The sequence below is a fragment of the Macaca mulatta genome, chromosome 14 (assembly GCF_049350105.2).
Source record: "Macaca mulatta isolate MMU2019108-1 chromosome 14, T2T-MMU8v2.0, whole genome shotgun sequence".
Lineage (NCBI taxonomy): Eukaryota > Metazoa > Chordata > Mammalia > Primates > Cercopithecidae > Macaca > Macaca mulatta.
The window spans coordinates 108,047,633-108,067,557 of record NC_133419.1 but is presented as its reverse complement, the minus strand read 5'-3'; positions in this window follow the sequence as shown (position 1 = coordinate 108,067,557).

The following is a 19,925-nucleotide window of genomic DNA, read 5'->3' as shown; positions in this document are numbered from 1 at the left end:
AGAGTATTTCCTTTACAAGGGGAGCACTGAGTTTCAAAAGGTTGAGTATCCCTAAATCAGACAAGGTACCTTAGGATTTAGTGTTTCCGGAGGATAGCAGGATTCCATTTTTCTTAGAAATAGAATTTCAGGTGCAACTTAGTAGGGCGAAAGATTTGGTAAATAGCCAGTGAGAGTTCTTGAATTAGTGCCTGGGATATTTAGTCTCACAAATATCATCCTCATTTCCTTAATTCTGCTGTTTTTTTTTTTTTTTTTTTTTTTTTTCTCATGTCATTCCACAGCAAATATGAAATGTGATAGAATTTGGGGAAGAAGGATTTTTCCAAATGTTATTAGAAGGACGTGAGTTTTATAGCCTGGAATCTAGTGGTCGTCTCCTTGCTTTATGTGTGACATGATCAGAATTTTTCTCGAGGAAGATAAATCTGATGGTGGGATATTGCCTAATTTCAGATCAGAAAAACCACGTCTCCCGGATTGGGTCACTCATTCTAGAAGGGAGTAAAAATAAAATAACATTTGTCCTATTTCTTCATCCTTACACAGATCTTTCTTTTTTGCTTTTGATCATGCTTTCTAATTCTTAGGACTCTTCATTTCTTCTCCTGCAATCTCAGGGGATTATGAAAGTTGAGCAAGTGATTGATCTCGGACAGCTCTTAGTCTTGGCTTCATCACTTTACTTTCTTACCTTCCTGTGGAAGGCAAATTGCAAGCTTGTTTCTTCTTGTTACTTTCTAGGTTAACTCTTCTTTAGAGCTGGTATCCTTGGGGCTGTGTGAATATAACATTTTATACCCAATGATTTCAGGATCTTAACTATTATTTTGTTGGAATAGATTTTCAAAAACATTCTCACCCTAAAATTGTCAGTATATGCCTCAAAGAAGCACCTGTATATCTTTGCATTTCTTAACAGGCATCTCACGTCTTTTGCATAAAGGAAAATCTCAGTAGATAACTAGCTACAGTCTAATTTAATCCTCAACAAGCTTGATATACTACAGAGTATTATCTTAAGAAGGCTAGGCATATCCTGCTTGTATAAGTGATTAAAATTCTAAACTGCACTTCTACCTGCACAAGGACAGACTCCTAACTGATCTCTTTATGTTTGATTGACTCTTTTGCCCTCTCATGTTTGCAAGAAGGTAAACTTTTGTAAAACAAACATATTCCTATGTTTTTGTGGTAGTGTTTGTTTTGTTTTTGCGAACACAAAGATAAAAGCAAAACAGAAACAAAATCACCACTGAGGAGACTGGAACATGAAGAGAACGAGCCAAAAGGCTGGAGAGGAGAGGAGGGCAGAGGGTTCCCAAGGTACAGAAATCGAGTGTTAAGTGAGGCTAATATTTCTAATGGCCTCCCCTTTTTTAAAAATCATGTTAAAAAAAACTTTTGCAACAACACAGATGCAGTTGGAGGCCATAATCCTAAGGAAATTAATGTAGGAACAGATAACTTAATACTACATATTCTCACTTATTAGTGGGAACTAAACATTGAACACACAGGGACATAAACATGGAAAAAATAAACACTGTGGACTACTAATCAGGGGAGGAAGGGGAGAATGGGTTGAAAAACTACCTATTGTGTACTATGCTCACTACCTGGGTGCTTGGGTGATGGAATCTGTACTCTAATCTTTAGCATCATGCAATATTCCCATATAACAAGCCTGCACGTCGACCTCTTGTATATAAAATAAAAGTTGAAATTAGCAAACAACAAAAAACACCTCAAGGCCCCCCCAGGTTTAATCCTAGGTGATTTAGATTTATTTGAGCAGGCACATTATTCTAATTCTTGATTTATTGTTAGGACATAAATTCCCTTAGAAGTAAAGGCCCTGAAACCTCCTGGCAGGTCAAGGTGTTATCAAGGGTAGTCTGGGAAGGCAAACTCAATAATACATTAAAATCCATGAAATTCTTGCTGAGATTAGCTGTCACCTAGCAAGACCTCGAGGGAAAGGACATTGGAGGAGGGAAGGAGGAAAAGATCAGGAAAGATTCCTGGGTGAACTTTGCAGGGGAGAGCAAGTGGAATCCATCAGGAAACTGCCCAAGGGCTCCAACTGTTGGTGGTTGGGAGGTGCTTAGAAGGCAGTAGAAAGACAGCTGACAAAGGGGGTTGTGGAGGGCTTAGTGGTAAATTTCTCCAGTATGAGGTACTGCCCAGCACAGTGCATAAAGCATAGTAAGCCAGTCCCACATATTGGTTAATTTCCTTTTCTTACAGCTTCCTCTAGGATGGGCTTGTTCTGTAGCCTCCAGAGTAGCTTCCCAGGGCTTGATTTGTTTGGACTAAGATGAGCTTTGTATTCTTGATCCTTTTGTTTGCTCAGTTCTATGACTCAGGGTTGTGTTAGCGTCTCTGCTTTCCCTACTGGACACCACATACATTTTGACCTCAATCCAGGACTACTCTAGCAGCTCTCTGGTTGTGTGTTTGTGTGTGTGCGAGAGTGTGTGAGTTATAATTCTCCCTCTCATCCTGCCCTCTCCTTCCATGAGTTCCTGTGTCAGGGCCAGAGACACACACTATTCTTATAATTAATGCACTGAGCTTCGTGCACATGATGTAGAGCCTAATTTTACATTAAACAGTCTCAAATATTATCAGATTACTCCATCCCAAGTAATACAATCTTGCAAAAAGTTTTATTCTTGAAACTAGAGTATAAAGAGAAACTGCCATCCTTAAGAAATGCAATTCAGAAGGCTCAAAATTTTGCTTTGGGAGGACAATTTCCTGGTACGCTGCCAGACCCTCTGTGCTGATTTTATATCCATTAGGGCTTTCTTTGTTTGGATTACTGTTGCTGACATTCCTACTTCAAAAGGGACATTGACCCACTTTCACACCCCTTGTCAGATGTGGACAAAGAGCTTTCTGAAAGTTGCTTTACAATGGCTGAGTTGAATGTCCACACTCACTGTATTAAATTATTTGTGATGACAAAGGGAAATAACGAGTTGAAAGTGCCGTCTATAGTGGTGTCTTCACAATGTGTTGCTTTACTTTTTTTTTTTCAATGTAGTCTGCAGAATAGGTCTTCAGGTTACTTATAACTATGAAAATGGCTTCTCTGAGAATCTGGGTCCTGCAACTCATATATGATGTGAGCGTTCTGTGCTCTCTTTTCATAGGCTGCTTTTTCTTCCTTATCCTAGGTCATGTTTTAGTCACAAGAAAGACGGTATTAAATGTTTCAGAGAGATTTTAGCTCAGAGACTGAGCTGAAAATGAAATCCTCCTTGCTTTGAAGATGTGGAAGCCATAATGATTTCTGAGCAATGCCACTACGTTCTGCCATGCTTCCTTAGATCAAAGATTTTATTTAAATGCTTCATACCCAATAATGTGAGAACTACTCTTTCACAATTTATGTTTTCCTAGGAAAGTTTGTACCCTCTACTGTACATATCTTGCACTTTTATAGAACTTTTGACCTCTTCAAACACTTTTCCAAAAGGTTTCTCAATCTCTTCTCTAGGCCCCTTGCTCACCTTATGGGTATAAATTTTCATGGTACGTAAGAAACTTAAGATCTAGGTAGTTATTTCACAACTGATGAGCAGAAATGTGAGAATTCATAAGAGTTCCACTTCCAGATCTAGCCTAACCATTTTTTGTAGGCCCTTTGGAAAATGACCTAAAATGCTCCGAGTAACTAGAGATTGAGGTTAATAGTACCTATTTTACCATGTAGGATTGCTGAAAGATCAAGATCTGAGATGCATATTTAAGTGTCTCTCCATGGGTGTGGTGCCTGAATTATATAATGGGGATGCCATTTTCATTCTTAGGTTGATGCAGACAGGGAAAACATAGGATATACTAGATTGACAAGTCTGTGTGCCATAAACCCATCTATCTGTATCCTCTTGTATTTTATTTTGTCTTTTACTTTTTAAATAAATGTTCGTGTTGGAAAATCCCAGTCTGCCTTGCTTTGTGAGGCCAACAGGAAAAGAAACATTTCTGCTCATGTCGCCCAATCAGCTCTATATCCCATATTCCAAGAAATTCTTGGGGGGAGTCCCTTAAAAACTATTTTATTCGGTGTTAGAGCAATTCCTTTTTTCTATTTTCCCTCTACCTCCACACCCTTATTGTCCCATTCCTTTTGTGGGTAGAAGTTGGAATCATAATCTATACGCTTTGGATGCTATTGGTGTTTGAAATGTAATAGTATCTTTGGAGTGAAAAAGCAAAACTGGGGAACTCTTTTGGAGAAAGGGTTATTTACTCATCAATTTCCACCATAATGAAAAATATAATGCAGCTAATTTAAGAACTCCTATGTGGACAGGCTTATCCTCCTTGTTTTGGAGGTAAATAAGGCACAAAACCTGTCCATGTGGACCCAAGCCCCAGGCCCACCTCAATTAATGCAGGCTGTAGACCTACCCCTATGAACCCAGGCACCAGGCCAGAATGCCTGAAGTCCCCAGTAACAAGCTCAACTGTGGACTGTGCCAGCAGCCCACCCAGAATCTCAGGATGGGCTGACTGGTGAAGGGCTTTCCCTGTTTAACCCAGCCTGTAACGACTGAACAAAGTGTCTATTTCCTCAAATGCACAGACGCTAACACAAGGTCACAAGGATTATGAATCATCAGGGAAACATGCCACCACCAAGGGGAAAAAAAAATAAAAGTCCAATAACCAACCCAAAGAAATGGAGATCTATAAACTACCTAACAAAGAATTTAGAATGATCATCAATGAGGTACAACAGAATACAGATAGAAAATTAAATGGAATCAGGAAAACAACATATGAACTTCAACAAAAAGAAACTATAAAAAAGAACCAAACAGAAATTCTGGAACTGAAAAACAGAATGGCTGATCAGAAAAATTCCACAGAGAACTTCAATAGCAGACTTGATTAAGCAAAAGAAATAATCATTGAGTTTAAGGACAATCATTTGAAATTACCCAGTCAGAGGAACAAAAAGATAAAAGAGTAAAAAAGATAAAAGGTGAAAAAAGTCTATAGGACCTATGGGCTATATCAAGGAAAGCAATATAAGCATTATGGAAATTTTAGAAGAAGCAGAGAAAGGAGGATGGGGACAGAAAGATTATACACAGAAATAATGAAAGAAAACTTCCAAAATTTGGATAGGGAAATGAACATCCAGCTCCCTGAATTCCAAAGAACTCCTAATAGATTAAACATAAAGAGATCTTCACTGAAGCACATTATAATCAAATTCTCAATGGTCAAAGACAAAGAATTTTGGAAGCAGCAAGACAGAAGTGACTCACCAGATGCAAGGGAACCATTATAAAACTATCAGTAGACTCCTCAGCAGAAATCTTGCAAGCTTGGAGAGAGTGGCATGATATATTCAATATTCTGAAGAAAAAAGCCTGTCAACTAAGAATACTAGACCTAGTAAAGCTATCCTTCAGAAGTAAAGGAGACATTAGAACTTTACCAGACAAAAGCTGAGGGAGTTCATCACCACTAGACCTTTCGTATAAGAAATTCTAATGGTAGTTCTTCAAGTTGAAACAAAAGAACACTAACAGCATGAAAACATATTAAAGTATAAATATCACTGTAAAGGCAAGAATATTATCAAATACAGAATACTCTAATACTGTAATGGCAGTATAAAAGTTAAAGAACAAAAGTATTAAAAATAACTTCAATAGCTACAATAATTTGTTAATAGATTCACAATATAAAAATATATAAATTGTGACATCAATAACATAAAATAGCGGAAAAAGTTAAAGTATAGCATTTTCCATGAGGTCACAGTTAAGTTCTTATCAGCTTAATATAGATGATTATAACTATAAGATGCTTTGTATTTTCTCACTGTAAAGAGAAAAATGTAGTAGGTACACAAAAGAGAAAGAGAAAGGAATCAATGCATACCACTATATAAACCTAATAAATCACAATGGAAAGCAGCAAGAGGAAGAAAGGAATGTTTTCAAGCACACACAGAACATTCTCCAGGATAGACCATGTGTTAAGCCATGAGAAAAGTCTTAACAGATTTGAAAAGATTGAAATTATATCAAGTATCTTTGGTAACCACAATAGTATGAAGTTAGAAATTAAAACTAGAAAAAATTGGAAAATTCACAAATATGTGGAAACTAAAAACACACTGCTGAATAACCAATGGGTGAATGAAGAATTATTTTTAATAAAAAAATCTCTTGGCATATGATGGTTAATTTTATGTGTCAACGTCACTGGGTTAAGGGATACTTAGATAGGTGGTGGAACATTATTTAAGTGTGTGTGAGGATAATTCTGGAAGAAATTAGCATTTGAATCCACAGACTGAATAAAGAAAATCTGCCCTCACAAATGTGGGCCACCATTATCCAATCCACTGAAGGTCCACCTGAATAGAACAACAAAATGGAGGAAGGGAAAATTTGCTCTCTTATCTTGAGCTGGAACATATATCCTCTTTGCCCTCAGACAATGAAACTTTGGGTTCTTGGACCTTCACAGCGTGAACTTAAATCAGTGCCCTCCCCACTGCACACTTTCTAGCCTTCACATTTGGGCTGAATTTCACCATCAGCCTTCCTTTGTCTCTAGCTTCCAGATGGCATATTGTGGGACTTCCTGGCCTCCATAATAACATGAGTCAATTACTATAACAAATCTCCTCCTATATATCTATATATATCTTATTTGTTCCTTTTCTCTGAAAAACCCTAATTAATAAATGAGACACAAAAAATAAAAGCAACCTACTAAAATTTATGGAATGTTCAAAAGTAGTTCTAAGATATTTTATACCATTAAACACTTAAATGAATACAAATGAAAGATCTTAAACAGCCTAATTTTATATCTCAACAAACTAGAAAAGAAAACCTCAAATTAGTAGAAGAAAGGATACAATAAATATAATAAAGATCAATACAGATATAAATAAAATAGAGACTAAAAGAGCCATAGTAAAGAAAAAACGAATAGTTGTTTTTTTAAAAAGATAAACAAAATTGACAAACCTTTATCTATACTAACTAAAAAAAGGAGAGAAGAAAAATACATAAAATCAGAAATGAAAGAGGAGATATTACATTGATACCAAGGAAATAAGGATCATCAGAGACTACTACAAACAGGTACTTGCCAATAACCTGGAAAACCTAGAAGAAATGGATACATTTCTGGAAACATATAATCTACTAAGACTGAATCATAAAGAAATAGAAAATCTGAACAGACCAGTAATGAGTAATAAGATTGTATTAGTAATCAAAAACCTCTCGAACAAAGAAAAGTCCAGGACTTGATAACTTCAGTGGTGTGTTCTACCAAACATATAAAGATGAATTAATATTCACTTTTCCCAAACTCTTCAAAAATTTGAAGATAATGGAACACTTTCAAACTAATTTTCTGAGGACAGCATTACCTTGGAATCAAAGCTAGATAAGGTCACTACAAGAAAAGAAAATTCCATGACAATATCTCTGATAATTATAGACTCAAAAATACTCAACAAAACACTAGCAAACTGACTTCAACAACATATTAAAAGGATTATGAACCATGATCAGATGGAATTTATCCTTGGGATGCAAGAATGATTCAACATACACAAATCAATCAATGTGATATACTACATCAACAGAATAAAGAATAAAAATACCACGTAATCTTCTCATTACATACAGAAAAAGGATTTTACAACATTCCTTTTTGTTGAAAACTCTCAACATATTAAGTATAGAAGGGATGTATCTCAATATAATGAAGGCCATATATGACATCACAGCTAACACATGCAACACTGAAAAGCCCACAGCTGACATCTTAAATGGTGAAAGCTTTAGCTCTTTCATTAAGATCCACAAGCAAGATAAGGATGCTCCCTCTTACCACTTGTATTCAATATGAACCTGTAAGATGTAGTCAGAGCAATTAGTCAAGAAAAGAATATAAAATGCATCCAAACTGAAGACAAAGAAGGAAAATTGTCTCCGTATGCACCTCATATGATCTTATATATAGAAAACCCTAAAGATTTCACCAAAAAAAAAAAAAAAAAAAAAAAAAACAGAACCAAAGAAAAAGCGCAGTAAAGTTGCAAGATGCAAAATCAACTTACAAAGTTAATTGCTTTTCTATACACTAACAACTAATTACCAGAAACAGAAATTAAGGAAAGACTCCCATTTATAAGAGCACACAAAAGATACTTAGGAATAAATTTAACCAAGAGGTGAAATAGTCGTACACTTAAAACTATAAAACCTTGATGAAGGAAACCAAAGTAGACACAAAGAAATGGAAAGTTGTCCACGTTTATGGATTGGAAAATATAGTATTGTTAAAATATGTACACCACCCAAAATAATCTACAGATTCAATGAAATTCCTATCAAGAGTCCATTGATGTTTTTCACAGAAATAGTAAAAAAAAATCTTAAAGTTTGTTTGGAACCACAAAAGACCCCCAAATGCCAAAAGCAATTTTGAGCAAGAAGAGCAACGCTGATGGCGTCACACTACCTGCTTTCAAAATATACCACAATAGTGATGAAAACAGTATAGTACTAGTATAAAAACAGACATATGAACCAATTGAACAGGATAGATAGCCTTAAAACAAATCCACACATTTACAGTCAATTTGTCTTGGACAAAGTTTTCAAGAACTCTCACAATGGAGAAAGACTAATTTTTAAAATAAATGGTGTTGGGACAACTGGATAGCCACATGTGGAAGAATGAAATTAGAACCTTATCTTACACAATATACACAAATCAACTGAAAATAAATTAAAGACTTAAATGCAAGACCTGAAAGTGGAACACTACCAGAAGAAAAAACATAGGGAAAAAGCTTCTTGGCATTGGTTTGGGCAATAATTTTTTGGACATGACTCCAAAAGCACAGACAACATAAGTAAAACTAGACAAGTGGGACTATATCAACTGAAAAAGCTTCTGGATAGTAAGGAAAACAATCAACAAAGTGAAGAGACAACCCAGAGAATTGAAAGAAATTCAGATCATTCATCAGATAAGTAGTTAATACTCAAAATATGAAGGAACTTCAAAAAGTTTGTGGGAAAATGGAATTAACAGATAAAAAATATAAACTTCATTTCTCAATGTAAACTATCAAATTCAAGACACTTTTGTAAGCAATGAAAACAGCCATTTAGTCCATTTCTAAATAATTGTGGGTCCTGGGAATTGAACCATGTCAATGCCATCTTTTTAATATTATTAACTGAAGAAAAATGATTGCCCTTTAAATATTTTTTAAGATTAGGAAGCAAAAAGAAGTCAAAAAGAGCCAAATCATCACTGTAAGATGGATATTCAATGATGTGATATTTCCTCTTGACTGGCCTGTTTTTGCCTTGACTGGACCATTTCCATTTCTAGGTAACCATTGCTTTGATGTGCTTTGTCTTCAGTAGAAGAACTGCTTCAGGATCTTGATCCCAGTTGTTTAAAATTTCCATTGAAAGCCCTGCTTTTATCTGCAGCTAATCTGGGTGCAATGGTTTTGGCACCCATCAAGTGGAAAGTTTCCTCAACTTTTATTTTTTAGTCAGAATTGTGTAAGATGAACTAATTAAGATGATTATGGTGTTGCCTGTTGTTTCTGCTGTTAATCGTTGGTCCTCTTCAATTGGAGAATGAACAAGATTAATTTTTTCCTTGCAAATTAATGTGGATGGTCTGCTACTGTGGGCTTCATCTTCATTGTGGGCTTCATCACCTCATCCTTTCATAAAATGAGTTATTCATTTGCAAACTGTGGATTTCTTTGGGGCATTATCCCTATAAGCATTTTATAAAGCTTAAATGATTTCACTATTCTTCCACCCAAGCTTCACCATAAATTTGATGTTTGTTCTTGCTTCAGTTTTAGCAGAATTCATATCCTTTGATAGGGGCTCTTTAAAACTGATGTCTTATCCTTCTTAGTGATTCAAACTAGAACTTATTTAGACATGTTGTAATAAGTTGGTATAAAATTATTTTGGCAAAAGAAATTTTTGAAATCGATGCATAGTTTTTCCATAAGATGAAATTTCCACATTTTTTTTCAAAGACCTCTTGTAGATAAGGAACTCTAACAATTCAATAGCAAGAAAACAAATACCTCAGTTTTTAAAAAGAATGGGCACAAGACCTTAATAGACATTTCTGTAAAGAGGAGATACAAATGCCCGACAGGTATATGGAAAGGTGTTTAACATTATTAATCATTAGGGAAATGCAAATCAAAACCGCAGTGAAATATCACCTCCTACTTATTAGAATGGCTACTATCAAAAAGACAAAAGATAGCAAGTGTTGATGAGGCTGTTGAAACTTTGTACACTGTTAGTGGGAATGTAAATTTGTGTAGCTGTTATGGAAAACAGTATGGAGCTTCCTTAAAAAACTTAAAAATAAAACTACCATATGACTCAGCAGTCCCACTACTGGTATATATCCAAAGGAAATGAAATCACCATCTTGCGGAGATACCTGAACTCCCATGTTCATTGAAGCATTATTCACAATATCCAAGATATAGTATCAACCTAAGTGATCATCAATAGATGAATGGATATAGAAAATGTGGTATATGTACACAATGAAATACTATTCAGCCTTAAGAAAGAAGGAGCCTCTGTTACTTGGAACAATAGGGATGAACCCTGGGGACACTATGTTTTTTATTTTATTTTATTTATTTATTTTTTGAGACGGAATCTTGCTCTGGAGTCGCCCAGGCTGGAGTGCCGTGGCACGATCTTGACTCACTACAACCTCTGTCGCCCAGGTTCAAGCGATTCTCCTGCCTCAGCCTCCAAAGTGGCTGGGACAACAGGCACATGCCACCATGCCCGGCTAATTTTTGTGTTTTTAGTAGAGACGGGGTTTCAGCATCTTGGCTAGGCTGGTCTTGAACTCCTGACCTCGTGATCCACCCGTCTCAGCCTCCCAAAGCGCTGAGATTACAGGCGTGAGCCTCCGCGCCCGGTGGGACACTATGTTAAATGAAGTAAGCCAGGCACAGAAAGACTGATGCCACATGCTGTCACTTGTATGTGGATTCTAAGAAAACCAGACTCACAGAGGAAGAGAGTAGAATGGTGGTCACCCGAGGCTGGGTGGGGTTGGGGGAGATTGCAGAGATCTGGGTCAAAGGGCACAAAATTTCAGTTAGGAGAAATAAGTTCCAGAGACCTATTGTACAACATGATGACTGTAGCTGATAACTGTATTCTTAACATATATATATATATAATGACAATATATATGACTTTAAGTGTGTTATATACTATTTAAAATTCTGTCAACTTACAATTGCTAAGAGAATATATTTTAAGTGTTCTCACCAAAAAAAAAAAAGTATGGGAGATAATACATATATTAATTAGCTTGATTTGGCCATTCCACAGTATACATCTTTCAAAATATCATGTACACCATAAATATATATATATATAAAATTTATATTTGTCAGTCAAATAGTAACAATTTTAATAAAGAAGGAAATCCTGTCATTTGTGACAATGGATAAACCTGGATGACATTATGCTAAATGAAATAAACTAGGAACAAATACTGCATGATCTCATTTTTATGTGGAATCTAAAAAAGTTGGTCTCATGGAATCAGAGAGTAGAATCGTGTCTGCAGGGGGTGGGGGAATGGGGAAATGGGGATATGTTAGTCAAAGGTACAAAGTTGCAGTTATAAATCTGCAGATATACTGTTCAGCATGGTAACTATAGTTAATAATCCTATAATGTATATTTAATATTTGAGAATAGAGTAGATCTTAAATATTAGCCCACGTAAATACACCCAAAGGTAGCTATTTGAGGTGATGAATGTGTTAGCTAGCTTGTGGTAATCATTTACAATGTATAGATATATCAAAATATCATGTATACCTTAAATATATTTTTTATTTGTCAATTATAACACAAAAAAAGCTGGGAAAATGATTAAAAATAAAAACAACACATATGGATCGCTTATACTCCTTTTTTGGAGATAGATATGATTGCCCATTTCATTCCTTTTTTTTGTAGACATCCTGTTAGTACTAGACAATTTTGTTATTAGTGAGTGAAGCAATTCTGTAGGGCCCTGTGAAACCTGCTTTTAGAGAATGGAAATTCCTTTTCTATTATCAGTTATTATCATTTGGACAGATCTGAATTCCTCAAATGCTTGATTTTGTTATACATTGCAAAAATACTAATATTTTGGTTCTTTTGATGTGGTGGGTGGTTGTACACAAAATGAAAGTCAACAAGCTAACCTAGGTGGGGCATGCTTATCAAAAAAGATTAGAAATTTAAGTTTATCAATAAAAGAATGGAGAGAAAAACTCCACTTGGCTTTGTCCCACAGTCGTGGAGAAACCTGGCATTATACCAACTCTCTCTGGGTGTCATTTACTTTTTTTAACTTGTAAGAAATGGTGTGAAGAAGTAACATATTACACACCAAAAAAAATAGAAATACAAAAGGCAAGTAAAATACTACTCAACACAACAACATTCCACATGGGTTTATGTTAACTTTACCTGTCTTCAGGTTGGCAGAGTCTATCAGCTACCCTGTCACCATCTGGTACTGCTGTTTGAGATCAAATCTCGGCCAATGGTAACATGATACAGCCAACATTAGCCAGAGAGGCTGGTTGGATATTACATTTTTTTGAGCAGAGAAAATCGGCACAATCATTTGAGCTCAGAGAGGTGTTACTCTTTTGTGAGGAATTTCTGCTTACTGATCTAGGCTCTACAGGGTTACACAGGACTTTATACTTAACATCTTGGCTTCAGCTAGCACAGTGCTTTTTTTCTTGTCTGCTGTATATATCGAGATCTTTTGAAATATTTGGTTTGAAGGAAAAGTTTTCTGCTCTTAGAATAAGCATGTATCCCACTGCTTTATGAATGTCCATATATTTAAAAATAGCATGTAAGTTAATTTGTTTTTTGAAAATGAAACACTTTTAAATTCCAGAAGGGAGCTCATTAAAGATAACCTCTTCAGCTAATTCTTCTAAGAAGAATACTTTTGTAAGCTTAATGATGATTGCTAATTTGTTTCCTGAAAATCCAAAAATTTAAAAAATGCATTAAATCTGCCTAAAGGAGAGTATGTTTATAAAGTTACAGAGCAATCGTGAATGTCTCCAACTTACCTTCCTTCCTCCAATCTCCATATTTGTCTGTCGCTCCATGCCTTTGTTTATGGTCTGTTTTCTCAAATGCTGACTTGTTTCCTCTTAGTCTTTTCAAACACACCTTTGCTGTAAGGTCCAGCCAAAAGTTCACTCCTTCAACAAATTTCTCTCTGCTGACTGACAGACACTTTATTTTCTTAATGTTCATTTTGTTATGGAATGAACAGTAGTACGTGGTTTTTTGTTGTTGTTGTTTGTTTTTGAGACGGAGTCTCGCTCTGTCGCCCAGGCTGGAGTGCAGTGGTGCGATCTGGCCTCACTGCAAGCTCCACCTCCCGGGTTCACGCTATTCTCCTGCCTCAGCCTCCCGAGTAGCTGGGACTACAGGCACCTGCCACCATGCCCGGCAAAATTTTTTTGTATTTTTTAGTAGAGACGGGGTTTCACCGTGTTAGCCAGGATGGTCTCGATTTCCTGACCTCGTGGTCCACCCACTTCGGCCTCCCAAAATGCTGGGATTACAGGCGTGAGCCACCACGCCTGGCCGGCATGTGTTCTTAAGCATTTGTTTGTGGCTGGTAGTGTATTGTGTTGTTATTTATTATTCAACATCTCCACCTATGCTATAAAGAGAGTGGAATGGGTCTAATAGAGAAAGGAATTTATTATTAGTGAGCATCTACTCAGTTCTAGGCAGTGTGTTAGATGCTTGCCTGCGCATTACCCCATGGTGCAGTGATTAAGCTGTGGTCTCTGGAGTTAGATTCTCTGGGTTTAAAATGCGGCTCCTTTGCACGCTAGCTGTGTGGCCTTGGACAAGCTTCTCTGTTTTCAGTTATTATTTCATATGTAAACTGGAACTAAAATCACCTCATTTGGTTAATATGAGGAATAAATTAGATTGTCCATGTGAAAGACTAAGAGTACCTGAAACATTTGAAGCCCTTGATATATGTTAAATATTTCTATTAATTTAAAGAGTCATGCTATGACCTAGACATTTTCTCCATGTTGCAGGTGAAAAACCCGAGCCTGACAGATTAGAGAAATTGCACAAATTTATGTTCATCTGTGGTGGAAGCAGCATTGGCAAACACACATGCTTTATTCCAGAACCCAAGCTCTTATTTATTTTTATTTTTTATTTTTTAGACAGGGTCTCGCTCTGTTGCCTAGGCTGGAGTGCAGTGGCGCAATTTGGGCTCACTGCAAGCTCCGCCTCCCGGCTCAAGTGATTCTCCTGCCTCAGCCTCCCGAATAGCTGGGACTACAGGAGCATGCCACTATGCCCGGCTGATTTTTTTGTGTTTTAGTAGAGACAGGTTTCACCATGTTGTCAGACTGGTCTCAAACTCCTGACCTCAAGCCTCCCAAAGTGCTAGGATTACAGGTGTGAGCCCCCGTGCCTGTCTTCAAGCTTTTTAAAATAACCATATTGTTTTGTTTTAAATTTGTATAGAATCACTTATGCCATACTACCTCTTTACATGTCTTTTGCACTTCTTAAAATAGCCAGCTTAGTGGTGCAAATTGATAAATGTCAGCAAATATGTGTCAATTACATGAGATCATAAATGCGAAAACACCTGGCAAATAGCTTAAAATTTATTCTATTTAATACTATTAAACACCCTCACTGGAAAAGGTCACAACAGCATCATGAATTTGCAATGGTAGGCACGCCTCTTACAGTTATGAATAGTATAATGGGAAAATTTAGACAAGTAGTTTTTAGAGTGAGATCAGAGGCAAGAAATGCTGAATTATAAAAGGATGGTAGGTCAGTGGTTTTCAAGTATCATTAGGCATGGAGTACTTGTTGGTTGAATTAAATCTTCCTCATAAGTTCAATAATTAATAACATAGGTCAAGGTGAAGTTCTTCTGATTGGAGCTGATGGAGGGACCACATGATCTCTGGCTTTGGTCAGTCCCTTCATCCCTGTGGCACCTCCTCAGAACCTTAAGTGGCTTTAAGAAGTGATCCTGCCTTTTATTTTTTACAGTGAAGTAAACAAAGCAAAGAGAGGTGAAGTGATTGGTCTAAGATCACAAATCCAGAGCTCAAGAACTTGATTTTTAAATTCTGCCATACTGCCTTAAGGAGACTGCTGGCACCTAGTCTGCTTTTCCTTGTCTACATTTTTGTGACTGTTTCTTACAGTTGGCATAATGGAGAACAAAAGGTTACTGCTCTCATATCCTTGGTAAGAGAGTACAGACGCAACCACCCACACACCTCAGAAACCATGTACTTTGAATTGTTTGGAGGCAGTGAATTACCACTGCAAAAGTTTCCCAAGGAGACCAAGTTTTAAGCATCTTTCATTTGAATAATTACGTGCAAAGAAAAAGAATAAAATGAATATTTCAATGTCTTTGAAGTGACATAATGTATTTCAAAGATTTTAAGCTTAAAATGGTAGGAATAATAAAGGTTACTGAACTCCGATTTTCAGTGGTCTAATTCTGAGAATTGCACTTCACATCAGTAAGCTCTCCTTCATGTCCCACTGTAGGAGTTTTAAGGATATACAATGCCTTTAAAAATATATAATTTCAACCTTTATTTTAGATTCAAGGGGTACATATGCTGCGTTTGTTACCTGGGTATATTGTCTGGTGCTGAGGTTTGGGATATGAATGATCCTGTCACCCAGGTAGTGAGCGTAGCACCCAATAGGTAGTTTTTCAGCTCCCTTTTCCCTCCCTCCTTTCGCCATCTAGTAGTCCCCAGGGTCTGTTGTTGCTATCTTTACGTCCATGAGTACCCAATATTTACCTCCCACTTAGAAGTGAGAGCATGCAGCATATTGTTTCCTGTGCCCATGTTAATTCACTTAGGATAATGGCCTCCAGTTGCATCCATGTTGCTTCAAAGGACATGATTTTGTTCTTTTTATGGCTGCATAGTATTCCATGGTGTGTATGTGTGTGTGTGTGTGTGTACATATATATACACACACACATGTGTGTATATATACACATATATATACCATTTTATACATACACACACACACACATATATATATACACACACACACACCCCAGGTTGATTTCATGTCTTTGCTATTTTGGATAGTGCTGCAATAAACATATGAGTGCAAGTGTCCTTTTGGTAGAATGATTTATTTTCTTTGAGATATATACCCGGTAATAGGATTGCTGGGTTGAAAGGTAATTCTGACTGAAGTTCTTTGAGAAGTTTTCAAACTGTTTTCCACAGTGCTTGAACTAATTTACATTCCCACCAACAGTGTATAAGTGTTCCCTTTTCTTTGCAGCCTTGCCAGCATATGTTGTTTTTTGATTTTTAATAATAACTATTCTGACTAGTGTGAGATGGTATCTCATTGTGGTTTTTATTTGCATTGATAGACAATGTCTTTAAGGGAAAATATAATATGTGGAATAAAGTCCCAGCCTGGAAAACTCTATAACATCAGGGAAACAATCAGACAAATTGGAATTCACTCAATTCCATCAATAAATTAATATATGATTCATTTTATATTCTACTAGTTTGGCATGAGAGGTGATATAAATGTATACCATTGAAATGGTATATATTCAACAAACATATTAGGAATAACTACCAGGAACCTAGCACTGCGGATTTAAAAATGAATAGAGTCATGGTTTGGCTTCTATACTCAAAAAAGGGCTCAGTCTCAGTGATATGGTTTGGATTTGTATCCCTGCCCAAATCTCATGTTGAATTATAATCCCCAATGTTGGAGGAGGGGCCTAATAGGAGGTGATTGGATTATGGGGTGGATTCCCCCCTTGCTGTTCTCCTGATAATGAGTTCTCACGAGATCTTGTTTAAAAGTACGTAGCACACCCCCTTCTCCTTCCTCTAGTTCTGGCCATGTGAAGATGTGCCTGCTTCTCCTTTGCCTTTCGCCGATGGTTGTACATTACCTGAGGCCTCCCCAGCCATGCTTCCTCTACAATCTGAGGAAATATGAGCCAATTAAACCTCTTTTCTTTGTGAATTACCCAGTCTCAGGTGTTTCAATATATCTGTGCTGGAGTGGACTAATATACTCAGATTACTTGTGCTAATCTCACATTTTGCACAATTTAGATGAGCTGTTTTGTGGTTTGAGCTGACACTAGGGAAGCAGGTTCAGGTTTGGAAGAGAGTTTGTGGACTTGCACAGTGTCAGGGGAGGACAACGTGGAAATGTATGTGGAAAGAGTATGGGAACTTGATTTAGAGGACTAGGCTCATCTCTTCTTGCTTGTATGACTTTGGAGAACATGCCTAGCTTTTATGGGCCTTAGTTATCTTATCTGTAAAATGGAACTTATGCTAATACCCATTTTTATGTTACCATGGAGACTAATTAGATTATGAATAGGAAAGTGCCTTGTAAACTCTTTTAATACAAACATCATTTGGGACCTTTTCAACCTTGCTTCTCAATGGCTCCTCTGAGCTGCAGCATTGACCCAGATGTGTAATGAAATGTAATGAAATGTCTTTGTGAACTGCTCCCAAAATAATTGACTGGCACCAAACATTTCATGTGGTCATGGGGAGGGGTAAAATCAACAACTTCCGACCATTTTAATGTTTTTTTATCCCTCTGCCTTAGATTTTTCCAGGAGCTCCATCTCTTTTGTCATCTGTTACATAAAATATCTCTCCTCATTTTGAGAAGCCTAGGTACTGAGACAACTTTAAGGTCCTGGGATTCAGCTTCCCTTCCAAGTGTTTTTCAGTAAGTTTTTCCAATAATATATCTTTTTTCATCAGCTGAATTCAGCCTATAACACCATAAAGTATTAAAACATATTTTATTGTTTTGTGCTGTTACAATTTTTTATTGTATTAAAATGTGCCATCTTAACCATTTTTAACTGCATAGTTTAGTGTGTTGAGTATATCCACATTGAGGCTGTTTCACATCGTTGTAAAACATCTCCAGCACTTTTTCCTCTTGCAGAACTGAAACTCTATAGCCATTGAACCACAACTCCCCTTTTCCTCCTCCCCCATTACAATTATTTGAAAAACGTTTTAGGGTAAGAGCAATGCTTGGGGTTGCTATTTGAAAAAAGATAATGTGATAAAGCCAGTCATGTGAAATGATTTTTAAGAATATGGAAAAATTGTCACGTACTAATTTGAATGAATGAATGACTGAGTAATGAAGGAAACATAATTATTCTTGGTTTGGTCTGTGCTCTCCCCAGGAAGAAATATGAGTGTGAGGTCAAATGCATTCTGCAACACAAGTAATTTTAGAAAGCACAAATCAATCTGGAGCCAAATCTTAATGTTATATCCAACTAATAATTGAATTGTGATGAACTTTCCAGTTCCACATTCATCTTTTCCTTAGACTCAGATGATCTTTGCAGGAATCAAATGATCCTGGGAGTTTTAGATGAGAATGATTTTAGCTGCAAAAGAAATTTACTTCAAAGAGAGGTAGCTGAAAGAGAGAATTTGAATATCTTGTGAGGCTTTTTCTATGTAATGACTGAGATGCCACCTAACAGCACCGTGTTTTGCATGGTCCATGGGGTTATGCTCTCTGTAGGAGAGAAAATCTCTCTCAGCTCCCTATAAACTTTTGATAAATGACTGTCACTGGCTATACTTGGGTCATGAATGTGCCCCTGGGCCAATCTTGAAGCATGAGGTACTTTGATTGGACAGTCTGGGTCACATGCCTTCTGTTATGGTGAGGGAGGAAGGAATATGTGATTGACAATTCTGTCAGGTGAAGACTAAAAAAACAGATGTAAACTATAGGGCTTTTGTTTTTTCTTTAAGTCATTCTCTGGGCTGGAGAGGATTCACAGGGGCCCAAATCCCTAGAAATTCTGCTCAAGTGCCAGGATACTGATGTATTCCCTAGTTTGCTTTGTGAAGGTCACCAGCTCTGTTTTTAATTTAAAAAAAAAATGAGCCTTTGAAAGATAATTATTTTAAAAGATGATGACTATTATCATTACTATTATTATTTATAAATTTGAGTTTCTATTTTAAACACATCAATGGCAGTGTTTCATTGAGTTGGAAAACTCTGGTTTTGTGGTGTCCCTAAAATTTTACGGTGTTAGTACCTAAAATTGTCTCTTGAGTAATCTACACTTATGAGGAAGATATTATAGGTTTGAAAAAACACCTTTGATTTGTAGCTCTAGAAATATCCTGAAAACTTTCTAAAATATTCTCTAAATTATCCCTGCCTGGCCTACTATGCCTCTAAGGTCCAGCAAGTGTTAACTCTCACACCTCACCCCCAGTCCAGTAGCTCAGACAGTGAGAGTTTCAGCAGGTAGGATGAAATAGCCCCAGTTAGGTTTTTGCCTCTCTGCTTGTTGATTGTGCTATATATACTTGAAAGAATCTTGCTCTGTCACCCAGGCTGGAGTGCAGTGGCATGATCTCGTCTCACTGCAATCTCTGCCTTGTGGGTTCAAGCCATCCTCCCACCTCAGCCTCCCGAGTAGCTGGGACTACAGGTGTCCACCACCACACCTGGCTAATTTTTCTATTTTTTGGTAGACATGGGGTTTCACCATGTTGGCCAGGCTGGTCTCCAACTTCTAACATCAAGTGATCTGCCTGCCTTGGCCTCCCAAAGTGCTGGGCTTATAGGAGTGAGCCACTGTGCTGGGCCTTTGCTTCATATTGTTAGTTCTAACTCTGACATCTGAATTCAGATTTGCAGTTCCTTCTATTCTAATGGGCTCATTAGAAATTCAAGATTAGTTACCTGGGGGAC